The following is a 21366-nucleotide window of genomic DNA, read 5'->3' on the forward strand; positions in this document are numbered from 1 at the left end:
GAGTCCTATTTATTTTTCAATCATTCCTTGTATGTTTGGTGTTAGATCAAAAATACCACTACCTAGCTCAAAGTCACAAACATTTATATTTACTCCTATGTTTTATTCTAGAAGCTTATTAGTTTAGCTCTCACCTTCAAGAAAATGATCTATTTTGAGTCAATTTCCTCGATAAAATGAGGTAGAGATCCAAATTGATTTTTTAAAGAATTATTTATTTTATATATACAAGTACACTGTCGCTCTCTTCAGACACATCAGAAGAGGGCATTACAGATGTTTGTGAGTCACACCATGTAGATTCCCTTGCTAGGAATTGAACTCAGGACCTCTGGAAGAGCAGTCAGTGCTCTTAACCACTGTACCATCTCTACAGACCCAAATTGTTTTTTTTTTTTTTTTTAGGAAAAAAAAAGAAGCAAAACAAAACAAACAAACAAGCAAAAAAAAAAAAAAAAAAAAAACATGTGGATATTCTGTTGTCCCAGCACTGCATTGCTTTGTTTCCAGACCCTTAGGTCTCTCCCACTGATATTGATATGCTACTTCCATCAGTATTACATGATGGTGTGGGACGTTCCCCCTTTCAGCCGTTTAGCCAGTGTCATCAAGTTTGTCCCACAGTAGGACTTCAAAGAAGCAGCATCATGTCTGGCTGTGCTAAGCCTTCAAATCAGGAAGTATGAGTCTTCCAGCTTTGCTCTTTTCCGAGATTGTTCTTCACGGTGTCTAACATTGCCGTGTGAGCTTTAGGACCAGCCTGTCGACCGCAGAGATGAGGATCTGAACAAACGGGCCTGTCCTCCTCATTACCTGTGTGTTGACATTTGGATGGACAGACCTGGCGAGATTCAGATCTGAAATCTCCAACCAGATCATTTCCTGCCATGAGATAAAAAACAGGACAGAGTCAAGCTTGTTCAGCCAAGGCAGTGCACGAGTGAAAGGTAACCACAGAGGGGGAGTGCAAAATTAGAAGATCCTAAAATGGCATCTATTTAAAAAAGTAAACTTTATTGTTCATATACAACTAAGCAGAGAACCTATAAAGGGGTGTTAGAGAATGAGCTGGAGCCTGTGACGTGAGGTGATGTCCTGAGACGCTGGACTAGTCCCCTAGAGCTGCCATGGCAAAACGCCCCAAGCAGGTGTCTTCCCAGCAGACACAGATCTTGTCCGGTACTGGAGCCTGGAAGCCCAGGATCCAGGCCTTGGCGAGCTTGATTTCTCTTGAAGGCTTGCACTTTGGCTATAATCAACCCTTTGGGGGGAAGTGCGGACAGACAAGACAGGGTCGCCCTACATAGCCCTGGCTGGTCGGGAACTCTCTATGTAGATCAGGCTGTATTAAACGCACAGTGATCTTTCTGGATGCTTGATTACAGGCATGACCCATGCTGACCTCTTGCTGCCTCTACCCATGGTCATATGTAAACTGTTAAAGTTTCTTTTCTTCTTGTGGGGACACCAGGACTACCTTTTCAAACTCATAGCCTCAGTGACCTCCTTATGTATTCTGACTCCAAATATAGTCACATTAGGGGTTAGGGTTTAAACATAGGAATCTGGGGGCAGCAAATCTTAGTCTTTAATAGGGACTAAGTGACCAAATCTCTATTAATTCGCAAAATCTCTCTTTCTTTGTATGTGTGTTGGTATGTCCATATACACATAAAACATTTACTAACCATATAATGCATCATATAGAGAATGTATACATAGATCACATATGTGTGTACACATGACATTCACAAACCATATAAGACATTATATAATATATATATGCATTCATAGACCATGTGTGTGTGTATGCGTGCATGCGTGCATGTGTGTGTGTGTGTGTGTGTGTGTTCCTCTGCATACCACTTGTGAATCTGTGCTGTTCTACTAAATTTTTAAAAAGTCAGAATCACGATCAGTTTTTAGAAAAGAGATTTAAAGGTGCATGGAAGTTTTTAGGCTATAGTTGCATCCTGATTTTTTTTTTTAACTAAGTGATAGTTACATGGGCGTGGGTGTACTGGGGGCTACAGCACACATCTATTATTCTTGCTCTTCTGTTTATGTCTTACTTCAATAATAGAAGTTATTGGGGCTGGTGGAATGGCTCAGTGGTTAAGAGCACTGACTATTCTTCTGAAGGTCCTGAGTTCAAATCCCAGCAACCACAAGATGGCTCACAGCCATCTGTAATGAGATCTGACGCCCTCTTCTGGTGTTTCTGAAGACAGCTACAGTGCACTTACATATAATAAATAAGTCTTTAAAAAATAATAGAAGCTATTAAAAAAAAAAAAACAGAAAGCGAGCACAGGAGAGTCCTCTCGGCCACTGCTCTAACTTACTCTTCCCTTTTTTATTTTAGGAAACACTGCATTTTGGCATCCTCTGTGTCATGGGAGAAATACATAATTCCATCTTCGATTTAGAAAGAGTCCAGATGCTGTTACATTATTTAGTTGGTGCTGTGTGGAAGTGCTGCTTAAAGAATGACTCTCAGTGCCAGAAATTCCCTTGCAATCTATCACCTTAGACAGTGATGATTTGTGTTTTAAACACTGCTTAATGCTTTATGTAGGATTTGAATTCTTATTGTAAGTCATGAAAGCTATCTGTGGGGAATCCAGGCCTTTCCTGTTTCTCATTTCCTTGATTTTTGGAGATAACATCACAGTATATATAGAGAGAATTTAGTTATTTCCAAGTCCATACATTCGCTGGAACTGGGCAATGTCAGATCAGCACCTGAATAAATAAAACATGAAACCATTAGCGCACACTCATGTGACCTGTCAGCATGTTAACTCTGCCCTGCAGGAAGCCAGCTGGGATCAGGCCTTCATAATAATGGTGTCTCTCTCTCGGGAGAGGCCAACAAATCCAGGCTTTGCTTCTTGAATAAGCATCCTGATGTTTACTTTCCAAGGCAGGGTCTCACTTCTTCGGGTTGCTGTAACTCAAGCCCCAGGTTCCCTGCTGTTCTCAAACCCTGCGTGAATGGACTCACCCAGCTAGATTCCACAGAATCTAGAAACAGAAACTCATTTCTATCAACACAACACACATAATGACCAAGCAGAACTAGAATACTCACTAGTTTTACTGCCCTAGTATTGCTAATCTCTGCAAAGATTTCCACCCACCCAACACACACACACACACACACACTCACACACACACACACACACACACACACACACACACACACACACACACACAGAGTACTAGATGTACAAAACCCTGACAAGTTGCTTAGCCTTCCTGGACCTAAGTCCACTTACCCATATATAGGGTCCCTGTGAGTCACTGTCACACAAGTCTTATACGAGAGTTAAACAGAATTGCGATACAGAAAGCACTTTGCACAGGAAGTAGCCCAAGTCACTCTCAACTTCACTGGACCTGGGATCACCTAGGAGACACACTTTATAGTGCATCTTTGACAGGGTTTCCAGAGAAGTTTACTGAGAAGGGAACATCTACCTTACATGTGGCTGGAATCATCCCATGGGCGGAGGCCATGGACGAACTTTACAATCAAAAAAAAAAAAAAAAAAAAAAAGAGAGAGAGAAAAAAAACACCAACAACACAACAACACAGTACCAGATATACAAAATCCCAACAAGTGTGTGTGTGTGTTTGTGTGTGTGTGTATATCTGTGTCTGTGTGTATAAGTCATAAAACTAGAAAGGTGACCCTGAGAGGTGGAAAAGAGATCTTAAGGAAGAAGGAAAGAGAAGAGTGACAAAATGCATGAGACATGACAGCAGAAGGTTCATCGCTGAGGGAAGGCGGGGCCAGTGAGAGGGAGGGGGAGGCGGGAGGGCAGGGGGAAGGGAGGGAAGGCGGGGCCAGTGAGAGGGACAGGGAAGCGGTAGGGCAGAGGGAAGGGGCAGCAACAAGAACGAAGTATGGACATACAACAGTGTCGGGATGAAACTAACTTCTTCATACTCATATTTAACCACGGGATAACATGCACTTCTTGGCTGAGAAGGTATCGCGATGGAGAATGTTTCAGAAGCCCCGCTCTAACGATCTGTTCTGACTATTATCTCTGGCTGTGTGAGCTTGTGCAGGTGATATAAGTTCTCTGTGTTTCCGTTGTCTGTAAGCTAGAAGTGACAAGGCAGTGCCTACTGCTGTACTGAGTGTTCATGTATGATACCCAGCGAACTGTGCTGCACACGGTACGCACTCAGTGTGCTAGCAATTACACGAGGGCGGGAAGCTCAGCCTGACTTCACTTTGCACAACGTTCCCAATTTTTAGGAGGGAAAAAACCATTGGTCTTTAAATCATGTTGTATTTTTCAAACTATAACAGAAGCATATCTCAATAATAATAAATGTGTACAAGACAATAATTTTTATAATCTCACTGTAAAATTTTTATTTTTTTTTTATCTTAGTTGCTTTTATATCACGCACAGACTCAGAACAGGGTAGAAGAAAAAAGTTGAATGTCTGACCCTGACCCCATTTCAGAGGGAGAATAGATTCCTCTGTCAGTCACTCTTCTGTTGCTATGACAACATATCTGAGCAAACAATTTAAAGGAAATACAGGTTTGTTTTGGCTCGCTGTCTTAGAGCTTCATGCCATGGTCAGCTGGTTCCATTGCTTTGGGCCCTGTGAAGAGGTGGGCTGTGGTAGCAATAGGGTGTGACAAAGGAGGCTCTCCCAGTGGCAGCTAGGCAGAGAGTCAAGAAGCGGCCAGCAACAAGGCACACCCTTCACAGTCACACCCACCGTGGCCTAGTTCCTCCATCCTGGCCTTACCCCATAACAGCACACTCAGGATGAATTAACTTAAGATTGTTCCTCCATGAACTTAGCACTCTCACAACCCAGTCACCTGTCAGCTAGCACTGAAGACCACACCTTCCGCACAGGAACACTCCCACTTCTGGGGAAACACTTTTGAATCACACTGGTCCTTTTAGCACACATCCTAATATACGGCTTGCATAGTTAATGGGAGTGACAAAACAGTGTAAGAGTCAGCGACCCTGAAGCAAGGAGACAGAGAAATCTAATGTTGCTACCTGGGAATCCAGCAACTCCACTTCTGGGCTTACTGAAAATAGCAACTAGACCGTTGGTAAAGGGTCTGTGCTCTCAAATTCCTGTCAGCCGCAGCGTTCTTCACAGCAGCCACGACATGTGGGCACAGCTGCCACGCCCCCCTGTGGATGAGCACATTAAACAAAACCGAAAACCAAACACATGGTGGGCGTATACAATAGAGTATAGAGTATTAAGAGAGAAGGAGATTTTGTCATTTATAACAGCGTAACACACCTAGAAGACACTTTGGCAACTAAAATCAGTCCATCGCTGGAGGACAAAGGTTTCAAGCTTTCATTTACAGAAAGTAACTAAAACTGTCAACCTTTTAGAAGACAGCAGAAGGAATGACAGTTGCTAGGGGGTGGAGGCAGAGAAGGAGGGGATCTCATGGCCCCTGATTTCTGACTTTCTATAACTTGGTCCCATCCTCTAGTTTTCACCACATCCTAGCACTGCCATCTTAATATAAAGGTATCAATGGATTAATGCATCGATTAAGTCAAAATCCTCAGGGCCCAGTCATTTCCACAAAGCCTATCAGCAGGCAATGAAATGCTTGTTCCCATAAGCCCTTGGGGAGCATCTCTCAGGCAGATCGGCACTGGTGCCAAGTTTCATGCCTGGGCCAGTGTGCGAGGAGAAACATGACATACCAGAGAACACCGGAGACTAGCTATTCACCAATCAGCTGTGGCTGTAATAACTGTACTCCTAGAGATTCAGCCGAGGACATAGGTGCAGGCTTACACTTCTATTCTCAGAATCAGGCATGGGCACATAAAAAGCTTCAATGAGACAGAAAAAATATCCCTGAACCTTATACAAAAATATTTATTATATGTGAGTACACTGTAGCTGTCTTCAGACACTCCAAAAGAGGGCATTAGATCTCATTATGGATGGTTGTGAGCCACCATGTGGTTGTTGGGATTTGAACTCAGGATCTTCGGAAGAGCAGTCAGTACCCTGAACCGATGAGCCATCTCTCCAAGCCCCCCAACCCCCCCCCTTTTTTTATGAGGCAGGGTTTCTCTGTGTAGCCCTGGCTGTCCTGAAACTCACTCTGTAGACCAGGCTGGCCTCAAACTCAGAAATCCACCTGCCTCTGCCTCCTAAGTGCTGGGATTACAGGCGTGCGCCACCACCGCCCGGCTTCCCCCTTTTTTTATTTTTGAGAGAGATTTAATTTTGCACTGAGTATTCTGTATTTAGCCAAACTCTCCACTGACTGTAAAGTAAGTGAAGGACCAGAAATGTATTCTTTATTGCTTAACTTCTGAAAAAAAATTATTTATGGAGTTATTCTAGATTAATAGAAAAAGACTCTTGGAAAAATGTACACATAACATGAAGACTTTAAAAATGTAGGTTTTGGGCTGGAGAGATGACTCAGCGGTTAAGAGCACTGACTGCTCTTCCAAAGGTCCTGAGTTCAAACCCCAGTAACCACATGGTGGCTCACAAACCATCCATAGTGAGATCTGACACCCTCTTCTGATCTGTCTGAAGACAGCTACAGTGTACTTACATACAACAATAAATAAATCTTTGGACTGGAGCGAGCAGAGGTCCTGAGTTCAATTCCCAGAAACCTCATGATGGTTCACAACCATCTGTACAGCTACAGTGTATTCATATACATAAAATAAATAATCTTTGTTAAAAAAAAATGTAGGGGTCAAAAAAACAAGAAAGGAAGGGGGGGGCTTGAAGGGATGGCTCAGAGGTCCTGAGTTCAATTCCCAGCAACCACATGGTGGCTCACAACCATCTGTAATGATCCAATGCCCTCTTCTGGGATGCAGGTGTTCATGCAGATAGAGCACTCATTCATATATATATGTATGTACATATGTATATATGTATATATGTATATATGTATATATGTATAAATGTATATATGTATGTATGTATGTGTATATATGTGTATATGTGTATATGTATATGTGTATATATGCATATATGAATATATACATATATATGTAACTAAATTTAAAAGAAAAAGAAAAAATTGGACTTCATTCAAGTTATGTTTGAATGAAAAACAAGACTGCACCTTTGAGACCTAATAGTGATTCTATTCTAATCATACTGAAACTCCCATTTATCTCTGTTTAATCTCAAAATCAATCTATAGATCTGGGTTCTCAACCTGTGGGTCTCGACCCCTGGGCTGTTATACAACCCTTTTACAGTCGTCATCTAAGACCATAGGAGAACACAGATATTTGCTTTATGATGCATACCTATAGCACAATTATAGTTATGAAATAGCAACGAGAATAATTTTATGGTTAGGGGGTCTAGTGGTTTGATAAATTCGGCCCCCATAGATTCATGTGCGTGTATCCTTGGCCTTAGGGACTGGCATTATTAGGAGGAGTGGCTTTATTGGCGGAAGTGTACCTTTGAAGGCTCCTATCTCAAACTCTGCCCAGTACCAAAGAGAGGCTCCTCCTGGCTTCCTTCAGATCAAGATGTAGAACTCTTGACTCCTCCCGTAACCGCATCTGCCTGCCTGCTGCTGTGCTTCCAGCCATGATGACAATGGACTGAACCTCTGAAACTCAGAGCCAGCCCCAGTTAAATGTTTCCCTTTGTAAGAGCTGCCATGGTCATGATGTCTCTTCACAGAGATAAACTCCTAATTAGGAAATGGGTCACCCTAGCATGAGGAAAACATCTCAGAGTTAGGAAGGTTGGGAACTGTTGCTGTAGGCAATGCACACAGTTTTGTGGTAGTTACAGAACATTGGTTCTTAACAGTATAAAATTAACAACACTTCTAACCAAAAATTAGGTCCACAGAAATGCTTTTACAGAGGCAAAGGGTAAAGAGCATTGGCAGACATGGCCACTGTCGGGGCGCTGGAGTTAGGGGTGCAGGCTGCTGTGGTCAGCTTTCAGGTGCCTTCTGGAGATCTGAACTTGGCTCTCACTTTAACCACTGAGCCATCTTCCCAGCCCCAGCTTTAGTTTTTTAGACAGAACCAGAAAAAAACCAGCAGGGCAGCTAGCTGCACCTCTGAACGCATAACAATGACAGTGTCCATAAACCTCACACCAGCTCAAGCACAGCAAATCCCATCATGGAGAGGTGAGGTTGGACACACAAAGTCCGACCCAGTAAAGTTGGGGAGGGGTCACATGACGAACATCGCATGATGTTCAAAAAGAACTAATAAAGGATAAGGATTTAAAGTGGTGTGGCCGAGCCTTACACATACAGAGGCAGAAACTAGCAACCGACTATTGGACTGGGCGTGGGGTCCCCAATGGAGGATCTGGAGGGTGGTCCAGAGGAGCTGAAGGAGTTTATAGCCCCATGGGAAGAACAATGACTTCGGACACCCAGACACCCCAAGATTCCCAGGGACTGAACCATCAACCAAGGGGTACACATGGTTCCAGCCAAAAATGTAGCAGAGGAAGGCCTTGTTGGGCATCAGTGGGAGGAGTGGTCTTTGGTCAGGTAAAGGCTTAATAGAGGCCCCAACAAAGGGAACCGGACGGGGGTCGGGGGGAAGTGGGAGAGTGTCAGGTAGAGGGGCATATACATGGAGTCAGGGGGTAGGAGGAGGGGTAGGGAATCTTTGGGGAGGGGAGCTTTTGGGAGGGGGGGAAATTGGGAAAGGTTTTACCATTGACAATGTAAATGAAAAAGATACTCAATAAAAAATAAAATGAAAAATAAAGTGGTGTGGCCCCTTTTGTGAAAAAAAAAAAAAGACAGTAATCAGAGTGGCTGAGGTGACTCAACAGGTAAACGTGGTTGTTACCAACACCTAACAGCCTGACTTCAATCCTCAGGAGCCAGTGTGGAAGGAGAGAACGAACTCCAGCAAGCTGTCTCTGACCTCCCATGCTGGCACGGTGGTATACATGCCCCCAACCCCACCAAACAAGAAATGTAATAAAGCAACAAAGCGGTGTGTGTGTGTGTGTGTGTGTGTTTCTTTTTTAATTAAGAAAAGAGCTACATATTAGTGTTAACCTCTGTATTATTCACCACAGCAGAGGGGTGGGGTCAACTTGAATGTCCATCAACAGATGAGTGGACACGCAAAAGATGGTCTTCCTGTCCAGGGGCATATTCTGCAAACTTAATAAGGAAAAACATATTGTCTCATGGTAAAACATTGATGGGCTTCAAGAACATGTTGTTAAGCCAAGCGCCTGGTTCTGGCTCTGGCGCCACTGGGAGCTTCTGCCCCTGGGTAGGTGGGCCTTCTATCTCATTTTCAACTTACTTACAAAAAATGGAACTCAGCAGCTATGTATGTCAACTGCTCACAAAGGGTTAAATCACCTTTGCTACCAAGGTCACATCGGCTGAGGGGAAGAGGGAACAGAGGGACTGAAGGAGATTGCCCAGAATGACCTGCCACAGGCAGGATCTTTTTGTACCGAAGGTAGGGGATAGATCAGGGCTGTCGTTTCTGGTTTTGACTTATTTACTCTCAGTGATGCTCTGAGACCAACACATACTGTCCTGGGGCCCTGACCCTTTCCCTCTAACAGCCTGGCCTCCAGGTGCCCGGCTGCTTGGATTTCTCATGGAGATGTCCTGAGGCTGCAGTAACTGGCTTCTGGCCACACTTCCCAGACCTTCCTGCCCCTGGCTGTTTGGATCTGCTGTCCTGATGATCTCTTCCTTTCTGTCATTCTGACTCCCACCATGTCTTTAATTTCTCAACTGCTTCATGCCCTCTGTTTTGTTTTGTTTTGTTTTTTTGTTTCAAAGCTTGACAGGAAATAACACTATATTTAGCAATAGACCTTGGGATCCCTCAGAACAACTACTTTCAACCTGTGGCTTGCAACCCCTTGGCAAACTTCTATCTCCTAGAAAAAAAAAAATATATATATATACACATACATACATACATATATTATGATGTATAACAGTAGCAAAGTTACAGTTATGAAGTAGTAACAACAATAATTTTATGGTGGTGGGTCGCCACACTATGACAAACTGTACAGCCGTTTGAGAACGGCTACCTTCGAACACAGTGCTAGGAGCTGTTGGCGTCTGTGTTCTGTCTGTAGCTAAAGGTGAACAGAAAGCCATGTACACAGAGGCAGGTCCAATAGACCCTTCTTTACCTCCTGGTCCTAGAGAGGATGACAGGGAGGATGTGGTCCATACAGCCTCCCTGAGTCCGCCTACCCACTCCCTTCCCAATAACTGTTCCTTACAACTACAACTGCATTCAGGGCAACGGATTAGATCAGCTGTTAGATAACTGCCATTTGTAATTCCAACAGCAGGTGGCACTAGCACCATATCTATCTAGTATGACACTGCGTCTGGCCTTTTTTTTTTTTTTTTTTTTTTTTTTTTTTTTTTTTTAAATAACGACTCCTACAAATAACATATCTTTTCCAAGAATAGCAACATTGCCTCCTTGATCTGCTAATTTTTGCCATTCCTCCATAACACAGAACTCTATCCCTTCATAATTTCATAAACTATTTTCAGTACTTTGTAGTGAATTATTGCTATTCAAAAACCGCGGGTACAAATTGCCATGGACTGATTTCCTGAAATTTACAGATGTGTTTTGAAGCTTGGGCCTCTTTCTGTAACATGATCCATAAGTTTGACGGTCTTTTTCTACTTCGTGCCAGGGAGACAAGAATATTCCACATCCATGGTCTTCCGTAATTCTAAGAAAGGTCATGCCATGTTCTTCTTGGATACTACAGGACATATGTTTATTAGAAAGTTCATACAGTGCTGGCTGAGATCATCCCCCTGTTGCTTGATAAACAGGCTCATGGGTCATTTAGCAATCATGGTAATTATATTTTCAAGTTAGATTTCTTTTCATGTTCTCACAAGTATCTTCCTGTATTTAATTTCCTCTGCATCTAGCAACAGGTTCCTTCTCCACTCTGACATGGAACCTCTTATAAGGAGGGTCCCTCTGACTCTGGGTCTGGGCACCCACTCAACAGATGCTCACTGAGAGTCAATGCTAGGAAAACTCTGCAAAATCTATCATGCAACTTCTAGGGCCTCACTTGTGAAGAGACTTCTGTGGTCTGTACAGAAAAGACAATGCTGACAGAGATCACAATAGCACCTCTACACAGGAGTAGAGGGCTGTCAGCTCATTCTAGGGGTTGGGAGGGGAGGTGAAGGCTGAGGTCCTGTAAATGCCTTCGATGGCAGTTGGTCACGGCATCCACTTTGCTGGTAGAGTTCGAAATGTCACCTCACATTACTACAAGGCTCCTTCCACTCAGGGGAGTTCCCGTTGTCAAGCAAAAGACAGCCCTCTGGCTCCGTCTGTTTAGACTCTTCTGTAACAAATCGAGTAATAGCCTTTGGCAGTCCGATTCTCTCTCTGTGCTTATTTGTGAACATTTGGGGGAAGAGGAACAGAATTTGCAGAAATTGAAAGATCATGCATTTCAGCATAGCAGTTATGAAGGGGCTGGTGCGTGAGCATGTACGTGTGTGTGTGTGTGTGTGTGTGTGTGTGTGCATGAGCACTTATTGGTACCCATGGGAGGGAGTGTTTTTGGTCTGGTTTTGCTCATGAACAGATTACTACAGACTTGGTATTTTATAAAGGAAGCTTATTGTTTACCCTGTCGAGAAGTCCATGTGTACAAGGCCATCTCCTGGCAAGGAAATCAATGTACGTCATGAGGTGAAAGGAAGAAATCCAGCAAAGACTCAAAACGAGGTACACTCTTATCATTTCAAGAAACTGCTCTCTATAATAACATTGAAGCATTCTTTTGTTGTTGTTGTTTTGTTTTGTTTTTCTCTGTGTGGCCCTGGCTGTCCTGGAACTCACTCTGTAGACCAGGCTGGCCTCGAACTCAGAAATCTGCCTGCCTCTGCCTCCCAAGTGCTGGGATTAAAAGTGTGCGCCATCACCATCCAGCATATTGAAGCATTCTTAAACGCAGAGCTTCCATGAGCTGACCACCTCAGTGCTGTGGCCATGACCATTCAATTGTCACTTGGTGTTTTGGAAGGGACGGTCAAGCCATAACTTTCATTTGATTTTGCTTCGTTCAAAAAGGCTGACTCGGTCACTTCTGTTGTCAGTAAGTAAGGGTAATCTGGTCTCTTCTGTCATGCAGTTCCCGTCTCTCCCTTTTCATTTCACTACTTATCACTTCTTAGAAGCTACTCTAGCTTCCCCGTACCCCAGGCTCCCTCTCAGGTTTTATTTGGAAGGTGGTTGAGACAGGGTCTCTTAGATATAACTTGGCCTCAAATTCACCAGGTGCCCAAGGATCGTTTTCAGATTTATGTTATTAATTTTATTTGTTTGTTTGTTTGTTTGGTTGGTTGGTTGGTTGGTTTTCTAAGGTAGCTTTTCTCTGGGTAGTTCTGGTTGTCCTAGTACTCACTCTGTAGACCAGGCTGGCCTTGAACTCAGAGATTCACCCTCCTTTGCCTCCCGAGTCCTGAGATTAAAACTGTGAACCACTGTGCCTGGCTCTAGCCAAGGAACTTTTAATGCTTTTCTAATGCAACCAAAGCTGATCTCAAACCTATGATCCTCCTGCCTCAATATCCCAGTTATTAGAATTACAGATATGGATATGTACTATCATCAATTATTGTTTGTTTTTGTCACAGCGACAGTATACCTGAAGGAAATCATTTCATTAAGAGAGGAAAGATTTATTCTAGTTCACAGTTCCCCTGACTGACTGCATCCTTTGCTCCTGGCCTGTGAGGAGGCAGATTATCATGGTATAGAGAAAACCAGCTCACTTATGGCTGAGAGTAAATAGAGGCAGACAGATAAAGGGCAGGGGACAACAGGCCTTTGTCAAGAGCAATCGTAGTCACCTTCCTCCAAGTAGGCCCCACCTCCTATTTTTACTGTTGTCACTGTGAGAGTATGATTCTATGACGTGACTGATCCTATGAGGTAAAAGATGTCATAGAAAGAAGAGAGAAGACACCAGTTTTCTACAATCCTCTTAGAAAGCAGGACCTCCCAGTCCGTTGCCATCCAAATCCCCCACGGGCTTGCCCTCCATCTTAAAGGTCCCAACACCTCGCAATAGCACTGAGTTGAGGACCAAGCCTTTAGCCTTTGGGTCTTGTAAACGCCTTCTACACATCTCTCAGCTGATCCTTGGACTTATCCCTATTGACCTTCTGATAAGATATTCTGTTGACAGATCTCTTGCCATTCTATTAGAATAAAATTCAATAATTCATTCAATATAGCTTCTTCCACACACTGCCTGGTGGGAATCATTAGTATTTCATTCTGGATCTCTGCTAGAGTGGTATTTCTGATCTATGTACATATAGAAATATACATTTCTAGTTTTATGCCATATGTTTTAACAAGTTTTACTGCTAGGGTGTTGGGAACAGAAGGTTGTAAAGGACCGGTTATGATTAGACAACATGGTGCTGAGATGCATCTCTTGTATGAGTTAGTTAAAATACGGCTGACACTGGACATGGGGCCAGGGGAGGAGGGCTGTGAGTCAACACTGGATGTCTGGGGAACCCCAAATGTAAACAGTGATGTCATCTCTTATATAACCATTTCTGGCAGAATGTCACTTTTGTGTGTGTCCTATATAAATACAGCCTTGAGGTCAGACGCTAGGACTTGAACCTTTGCCTTCATCAGCCTGTGTCTGTCTGTCTGTCTGTAAGCCTGTAAGCCTACATGCTGCCTCTTTATTTTATGGATATACCCCCGTGTTTGCCTGATACCTGCAGTGGCTGTCTGAATTAGTGGCTTTCACCCAGAGTGAAGAGTGTGTCCTGTCATTCTACAATTCTTCCAGTTCTTAATCTTCTAACTTTTCATGATCTTCCTTTCCTGGAATCAGAACATGGACCTCAAATAGGGTTAAGGGAGTTTCAAAGGATAAATTAGAAGATTCTCCACCATTCTGTGGATAGTGTGGTGTTCTGCATGAGAACTGTCCCCCACGGGCTGGGGCGTTTGAACACTTGCTTCCCAGTTGGTGGTGGAGATGTAGGTGGTGGGGCCTTGGTGGGGAAAGTGCATCACTGGGGTCAGGGTTAGAGATTACATAGCCTCACCCTACTCCACCTCTCTCTCTCTCTCTCTCTCTCTCTCTCTCTCTCTCTCTCTCTCTCTCTCCCCTTCCCTCCCTCCCTGCCTGCCTCCCTCCCTCTCTCCCTCTTCCCACCCATCCCTCCTTCCTGCCCCTATCTCTGCTTCCAGCTTTTGTTTCAGATGTGATTTTTTTAGCTTCCTCTTCCTGCCCCATGCCTGCCCCATACCTGCTGCCATGATGGACTCTTACCCTTAGGGAACTACAAACTAAACTAAACCCTTCCTTCCTTCCTTCCTTTCTTCCTTCCTTCCTTAAGTTGTTTTTAGTCATGTTGTTTTTAACACATCTATAGAAAAATAAATGATACAGAGAGTAAATGTTGTACTTAACTGACTTATTTTTCAAGTATTTAAAAGTATTTGATATTTCAGTTAGGCATAGTCTTTACAAGGAATATTTTTACTCCTGTTTCTTCTTTTCTGTTCAGTTAACTTGGGCTAGCATTTTCTTTCTTTCCTTTCTCTCTCTCTCTCTCTCTCTCTCTCTCTCTCTCTCTCTCTCTCTCTCTCTCTCCTCTTTTCTTTTGCTCGGTTTTTTAAATTTATATTTGTCAGGGAATTATTTTACATTGTAATTCTTTACAATTTATTTTATAAGACTCGTACATGATTATACTCTTATATACTTTGGTTTCTCTACACCTGTGGTTCTAGATACTTTTTAATTCTAAATATGTGTGCTTTTATTTTCATTTTATTTTTTATTTTTCTCTCCTTTTTCCTCCTCTTCCTCCTCTCCTTCCACCTCCTCTTCCTCCTCTTCCTCCTCCTCCGTCTCCTCTTTCTTCTGAGACAGGGTCTCTCTGTAGTCCTAGCTGTCCTGGAACTCACAGAGATCCCCCTGCCTCTGTCTCCCACTTGTCAGGATTAAAGGTGTGTGCCACCACGCCCAGTCTTTCCCTTTTCATTCTTGAATAAATTCCCTAAGCCATTCTTCTTGTTAGTATGCTTCTGCTTAAAACAGGTTACAGAAGCTTGAGCTAACTACATGGCTGTTTGAATTCTCCTATTATTCTCTTGGGTATGTAGTTCCTTCTCTTCGAATTTGTACGCCATCTTGAAGAATTCTAGCCTTTGCACCAGGCAAAGAATTCAAACAGCAATCTGCAAACACACAGACTGGGGTTCTGAGAGTATTTTTTTGGCAAATCACAGGAAAAATAAAAACCACCTCCCAGGGTTTGCCTGGCACTTGAGTGTGCCAAGACCACTTTAACAAGGGCAAGCATTAACAAATAGACAACTTCCAAGTGGGACTGGCATCCAGGAAGAACTGAGGAGTGTTAATTCTCCTCCTCAGGGGCTCTCTGCAAATTCAGCATGCAATGTTTAAGGGAACAAACCCTGAGGTGTAATATTATGGGAGGGAGGAGCCTGTTTAAAGAAGAACATGACGCCACAGTAAGATGACTAAGAAACCACGTAAGTAATGAACTCCAGGAATCAGCCTGCCAGAACTACCCTGCTGAGTAAGGCAACTGTTGCAAAGCACTTCAAGACAGTTGGTTATCTCGAAAGAAAAGGGTTCCGGAGTCCCAGGGCCATGTACAAATATGAGCAAAGCACTTGGACGAAGCTACATCTTGAGAGTGGAGTAGGCAGAGGACAGTTCCTAGCACTGCCAGCATCCTAACCTAGATCTAGTTTACACTGTTCAAGGGTTTTACAAGCACACAGTTTCAAAGAGCACCTTCCAAGATAAGGGAATTCAAACTCTTGCCACATAAATTAACAGCTTCCAAAGCTCTGAGTCACTTTTATTGTGTCTGTAACAATTCTACCCTATCTGCCCTTTCTCCCAACAGGATACACACACACACACACACACACACACACACACACACACACACACACACACACATTATGGATAGAGAGCAGGCAGGGGTACCTGAGGGGCTTTGGGCAGAGTAGCCATTCCTCTAAGGACACACAAAGCAACCTGGCTATTCTGTTTTCTTCCGCTCAGCCTTCCCCAGGTGAAATCGCCACACCTATCTGGCCCTTCTATTCTAGTCATGGGTATTATAACATTTCCTTCTAGTTCCAGTCTCTCATGGTCATAGTAGTTGTGGGGGGGGTCATCCACTGAGGTGCCCTGTCCCCTCTGGAAGTGTCTGCTATGGCTACTAAAGCATTCTTCTGTGTGCCACTGTCTCGTCGAGGGTTGGGTTTTGGTTGTCATCATCATCATTGTCTTAGGGTTTTACTGCTGTGAACAGACACCACTACCAATGCAGCTCTCATAGGACAGCATTTAATCGGGGCTGGCTTAGAGGTTCAGATACTCAGCCTATTATCAAGATGGGAACATGGCAGCGTCCAGGCAGGCATGGCACAGGAGGAGCTGAGAATTCTCCATCTTCATCTGGAGGCTGCTAGGAGAATACTGACTTCTAAACAGCTAGGATGAGGGTCTTAAACCCACACCCACCATGGCACAACTACTCCAACAGGGCCACACCTCTTAATAGAGTCACTCCTTGGGCCGAGCATACGCAAACCATCACAATCCTTGTCCTTTGCCACCATTCAGTATAGACGTCAAAGGGGCTAGGTCAGAAGATAATAAAAACAAAGAAAAAAAAAACCTGGATTCTCATTGCTCTTAGACACACTAGAATCTCTGCCCCCAAACCCCACTACCCCACATTCTCTGTCTCTCTCATTGAGAAAAGATTTTATCGCAGAGGCTAGTCTACCCTGGAATGTGCCACTCTCTTGCCTCCACCTCCAGAGCACTGGGATTTCATAGTCATGACCCTCTCCAGAGCCCCTGCCTTGTGATTTCTAAGTCAACCTTTACTAGTTAGGGTTATTTTTCTCGCCCAGTGACTTCTCATGCATAGAAGGGGGTCTCCCTAGACTCTCATGCATATATTCTCAGTGAGAAAGCTGTATGGATATACCCCCGTGTTTGCCTGATACCTGCAGTGGCTGTCTGAATTAGTGGCTTTCACCCAGAGTGAAGAGTGTGTCCTGTCATTCTACAATTCTTCCAGTTCTTAATCTTCTAACTTTCCATGACCCTCCTTTCCTGGAATCAGAACATGGACCTCAAATAGGGTTAAGGGAGTTTCAAAAGATAAATTAGGAGATTTTCCACCATTTTCTGTGGATAGTGTGGTGTTCTGCATGAGAAGTGTCCCTCAGGGGCTGGGGCGTTGGAACACTTGCTTCCCAGTTGGTGGTGGAGATGTAGGTGGTGGGGCCTTGGTGGGGAAAGTGCATCACTGGAGTTAGGGTTAGAGATTACATAGCCTCACCCTACTCCACCTCTCTCTCTCACTCTCTCTCTCTCCCTCCCTCCCTCCCTCCCTCCCTCCCTCCCTCCCTCCCTTCCTCCTTCCTTTCCTCCCATCCTCCCACCCTCTCTTCCCTATCTCTGCTTCTAGCTTTTGTTTCAGATGTGATTTTTCAGCTTCCTCCTCCTGCCCCATGCCTGCTGCCATGATAGACTCTTACCCTTCGGGAACTACAAACTAAACTAAACCCTTTCTTCCTTCCTTCTTTAAGTTACTTTTAGTCATGTTGTTTTTATCACATCAATAGAAAAATAAATGATACAGAGAGAAAACGTTGTACTTAACAGACTTATTTTTCAAGTATTCAAAAAAGTATTTGAGTATCAGTCTTAACCCTATACTTTGTTTAAGGTAGGATTTCTTTGTAGTTTTCAGCTAGCTGGCCTGCAGGCTTCAGGGGAGCCTCCTGTCTCTCCCTCCTTAGAGAGGTCTCCTATAGAGTCCCTGGGGTTACAGCACACCACGACGCCAGTGTCCAGCCACTGAGCAAACAAACCAAAGATGTCTTAATGTTCTTATCATCAGTCTCCTCTGCAACAAAGAATGTCCTAGAAATAAAAGTGTCTTGTTGTGTAAAAGGTTAAAGCACTGACCAAGCATAAATCTCCCCACAAGGGGGATCAAGAGAGGAATGCTTTAAAAACCACGATTATGGTCTTTCTGACTTTTGGGGTCCATGCCACTTCCAAAGTCAGCTGGCAAACCTGAGGATGATCCAGCAATGCTCAGCCCCTGCACCGTTCAGTGTTATAGAGTCATGTGAGGATCTCTGGGATATATGAGAAAGAGTTTCTGGGGATCGAGAGAGGAACCCCTTTGCCCTGTTCAGCACAGGGGTCCCAAATTCCAGTGCATCTCCGCTCCACTGCATTTGCCTGCAAACACCCACAAACCTCAGCTTAGAGTCAGTCGTCATCTGTATCCCTCATTATTTCTCCTGCACTGCTAACAGCAACTCATTTCCTTAACAAAAAACCAAAACCCACAACACCCACAAAACTGTCCTTAACCAAATCCCCATCTTCTCACAAGAAAGTTGTGTCAGCCAAACTTGGTAAAATAAACCCGATTAATGGGGAAAGTAGAACCCTGACCAGCTAGCTGTCTTGGTATCCTATATTAGGTGTGTCAAGAATTGCTACAGAATTCAGGTCAATTAGCCTAGCCTGGAAATTCATTTCTCCTCGTTTCTTCTTTGGAGCTCCCACAAGCACAGATGCGAGTATTCTTGTGTGCAAGAATTGTTGGTAACTTTATGGGCTTTAGAATCTAGATAGCTGCAATTGTAGAATGTGCTTTTTTTTCTCCCCCCACCCCCACCCTGAAAAGACACCAGAGGAAGAGGGAAAAAGATAATTCTGGGAAACATGTTGTTACTCCACCTACCCATCTGGTCAACCGTCTAATTTTAAACCTCATTTTAATAACAAGACTTTGAATAGCTGTGCTTTTATGATTTAAATGGACTTTCAAACTGGGAATAGAACCATCTGATATAACAAAGTGGGTGGACTTCAGTCTGCAGAGGAAGAAGAATAAACACACTGGAAGTTTTTTCCATTTTCCTCCAACTCTCTTAAGAGCAACCAAGCGTTGAAATCTCCAGAGTCCAGATTCGAACCTGGAGTTTTGAAAAGAGCCTATAATGACACCAAAGTGTGAATCGATTGAAATGGTTCTGGTTGAAACTAACTTCCACAGAGTAAAAAGGATTAATGTTCTAGTGTGCATTAAATGGGTGGTGGGGAGAGCTTGCTTAAAGAACAAAGATCATCCATTTCCCTGCACACGGGTGACTGGGGCAATTCTGGGCAGCTCCTGCTCCCTGGCAGCCCAGACCTCGGTTCCAGACCAAGGTTGAGGACTGCTAAAAGTCCAGGGGGAGCTGTGGCTGAGGAGAGACAGGCTGAGGCATTAAGTCGTAGGAAACCTTCAAAGGTCAATTTTGATCCAACGCAGAGAATATGAACAAGGATGATATCATGGAAGATCAACAAACAAACATGGCAGCTGTGATCACCAGTCGTTCAAGCCCCGGGTTATTCTTTACATTTCTTTGTCCCTCACACCCCAAACCCAAGGTTTGTAGAGCCTACATGAATACAGTGTGAGAAAAGATTCCAAAGTAACAAACAAAACAAAACAAAAACTCCAAAGCAACAAAATAGAAGCACTTTTGTTGTTGTTGTTGTTGTTGTTATTGTTGTTAAGCTGTTTCCAGACTCACTTGCTGGTAAAGCAGAGGCAGTGAGCATTATAGAGAATCCCTCTCTGCTCCCACTGTCTTCCTGTTGGCGCCTCCTTCAGTTTATATCCGGAACTCCAGTTCTTTTCACAGCAGCTTACCATCCCGGACTGTCTCCATTAACTGGCATCCTTAGCCCTTTAGAGTTGGTTCACACCACAACAGACACAGTTGGACAGTGTCTGGTATCCCCACCGACACAAGCTGGAAGCCTTCAGAATCTGTAATAACACAGGAAGTCCTCGTCCGGGCCATGGCCCTCCTTCACTTGTGCCTCTTGAACCAAGCTTCCTGTTTCACTCAGATCACTCACTGTCCAGGACTCTGCCAGTCTGGAGCCTGTTAGACCTGCTCCGTGGCCTTTGAGTTTGCTGTTCAGGCTGTCCAGAACACTTCCCCTTTTATCGCGGGGGTCATCCTTGCTTCCTGTAATTCTGCCCTTCAGTCTCCCCTTATCTCAGATGTCTTTCCAGATGCTTCTGTGTAAATCTCTGGCACCTGCACTCCCCATGCTCCTTGCTAGCTTTTCTCTCTGTGGGCCTCGCCTCCTTTGGTATACATTAATTTCAAGTCTTAACTTCTTCCAACAGCTGTGTGAAGGTAGGGGTCTCACTTACCTCACTACTGAACTATTCCAGGAATAGTGCCCAACACATAGTCAGTCACTTATGTGCCCAACACATAGTAGGTCGCTTACGGCGGAAGGAAGAGACATTATCTAGACTGGGTGGTTAAGTTGATCACGTTGTTGACCTAGAAAAGGTTATTTTGGGGGAGAAGGTGGAAATCTTTGTGGATGTCAGGTCTACACTGATGGAAATATGTCTTTCAGTGTATTATAAATAGATTCCTATTGGAACTTTTTCTTTCCTTTTTTAGTGTGTTTTCTTAGCCATTTTTAATTTCTTCTTTTGAGGACTGTTTAGTATAGTAGCTCAGTTTGTAATCTGGTTGTTTTCCTATTTCTTAGAGTCTTTGGTGATTTTTATAATTCTTAAGCATTTATTATTAAGTATACAATGAACTTGTAATTTTAAATTACAAGTGAAATAAATGACACATTATGTAATCATGCTTACCTTTAAGTTTGCCCCATCAAGAATAAAAACTGACATTTAAAAGAGAGATGCGACCGAACCACTTTAAGAAATGGTTGAAGCAGGGTCATAATAGGTACGTACCTATTATGTTTCTCTCAACCGGGACTCCAAGTTCAGAACTTACTTTCTCAGAAGGAAAACCAGGATTTAAAAAATATATTCAGGCATGGTTTGCAAAAGGTCACCAGAGTTCACTCATCTCCAACCAAGCATTACTGTCTTTTACTGTGTTTTCATTACGTGTTCTGTTCTTGTCAGGTTCCAAACTGGCAAGAAAGCTTACACAGACCCCCAAGAAAAACACAATTTCCCCCAAGAGGTATTTTTTTCAGATGGTGAAACTGTCTGGTTTGTCTGAAGTTTTACTTCTAAATGAGAGGTGTCCTTCTACTAAGTAGCTTCTACTTCATTCTGGAGTTCTCTCCAAAAGGGAAGCGCGTCTCCCCGCAGGCAGAGGGCGCCAAGCGCACCCCTGAGTACTTCAACACACAGCTGCCTTTTGGAGTCCTCAGTCCCAGGCTGGAAAAGGACAGGGGTGGGGGGTCGGCGGGGT

The sequence above is a fragment of the Apodemus sylvaticus genome, chromosome 8, assembly GCF_947179515.1.
Source record: "Apodemus sylvaticus chromosome 8, mApoSyl1.1, whole genome shotgun sequence".
Lineage (NCBI taxonomy): Eukaryota > Metazoa > Chordata > Mammalia > Rodentia > Muridae > Apodemus > Apodemus sylvaticus.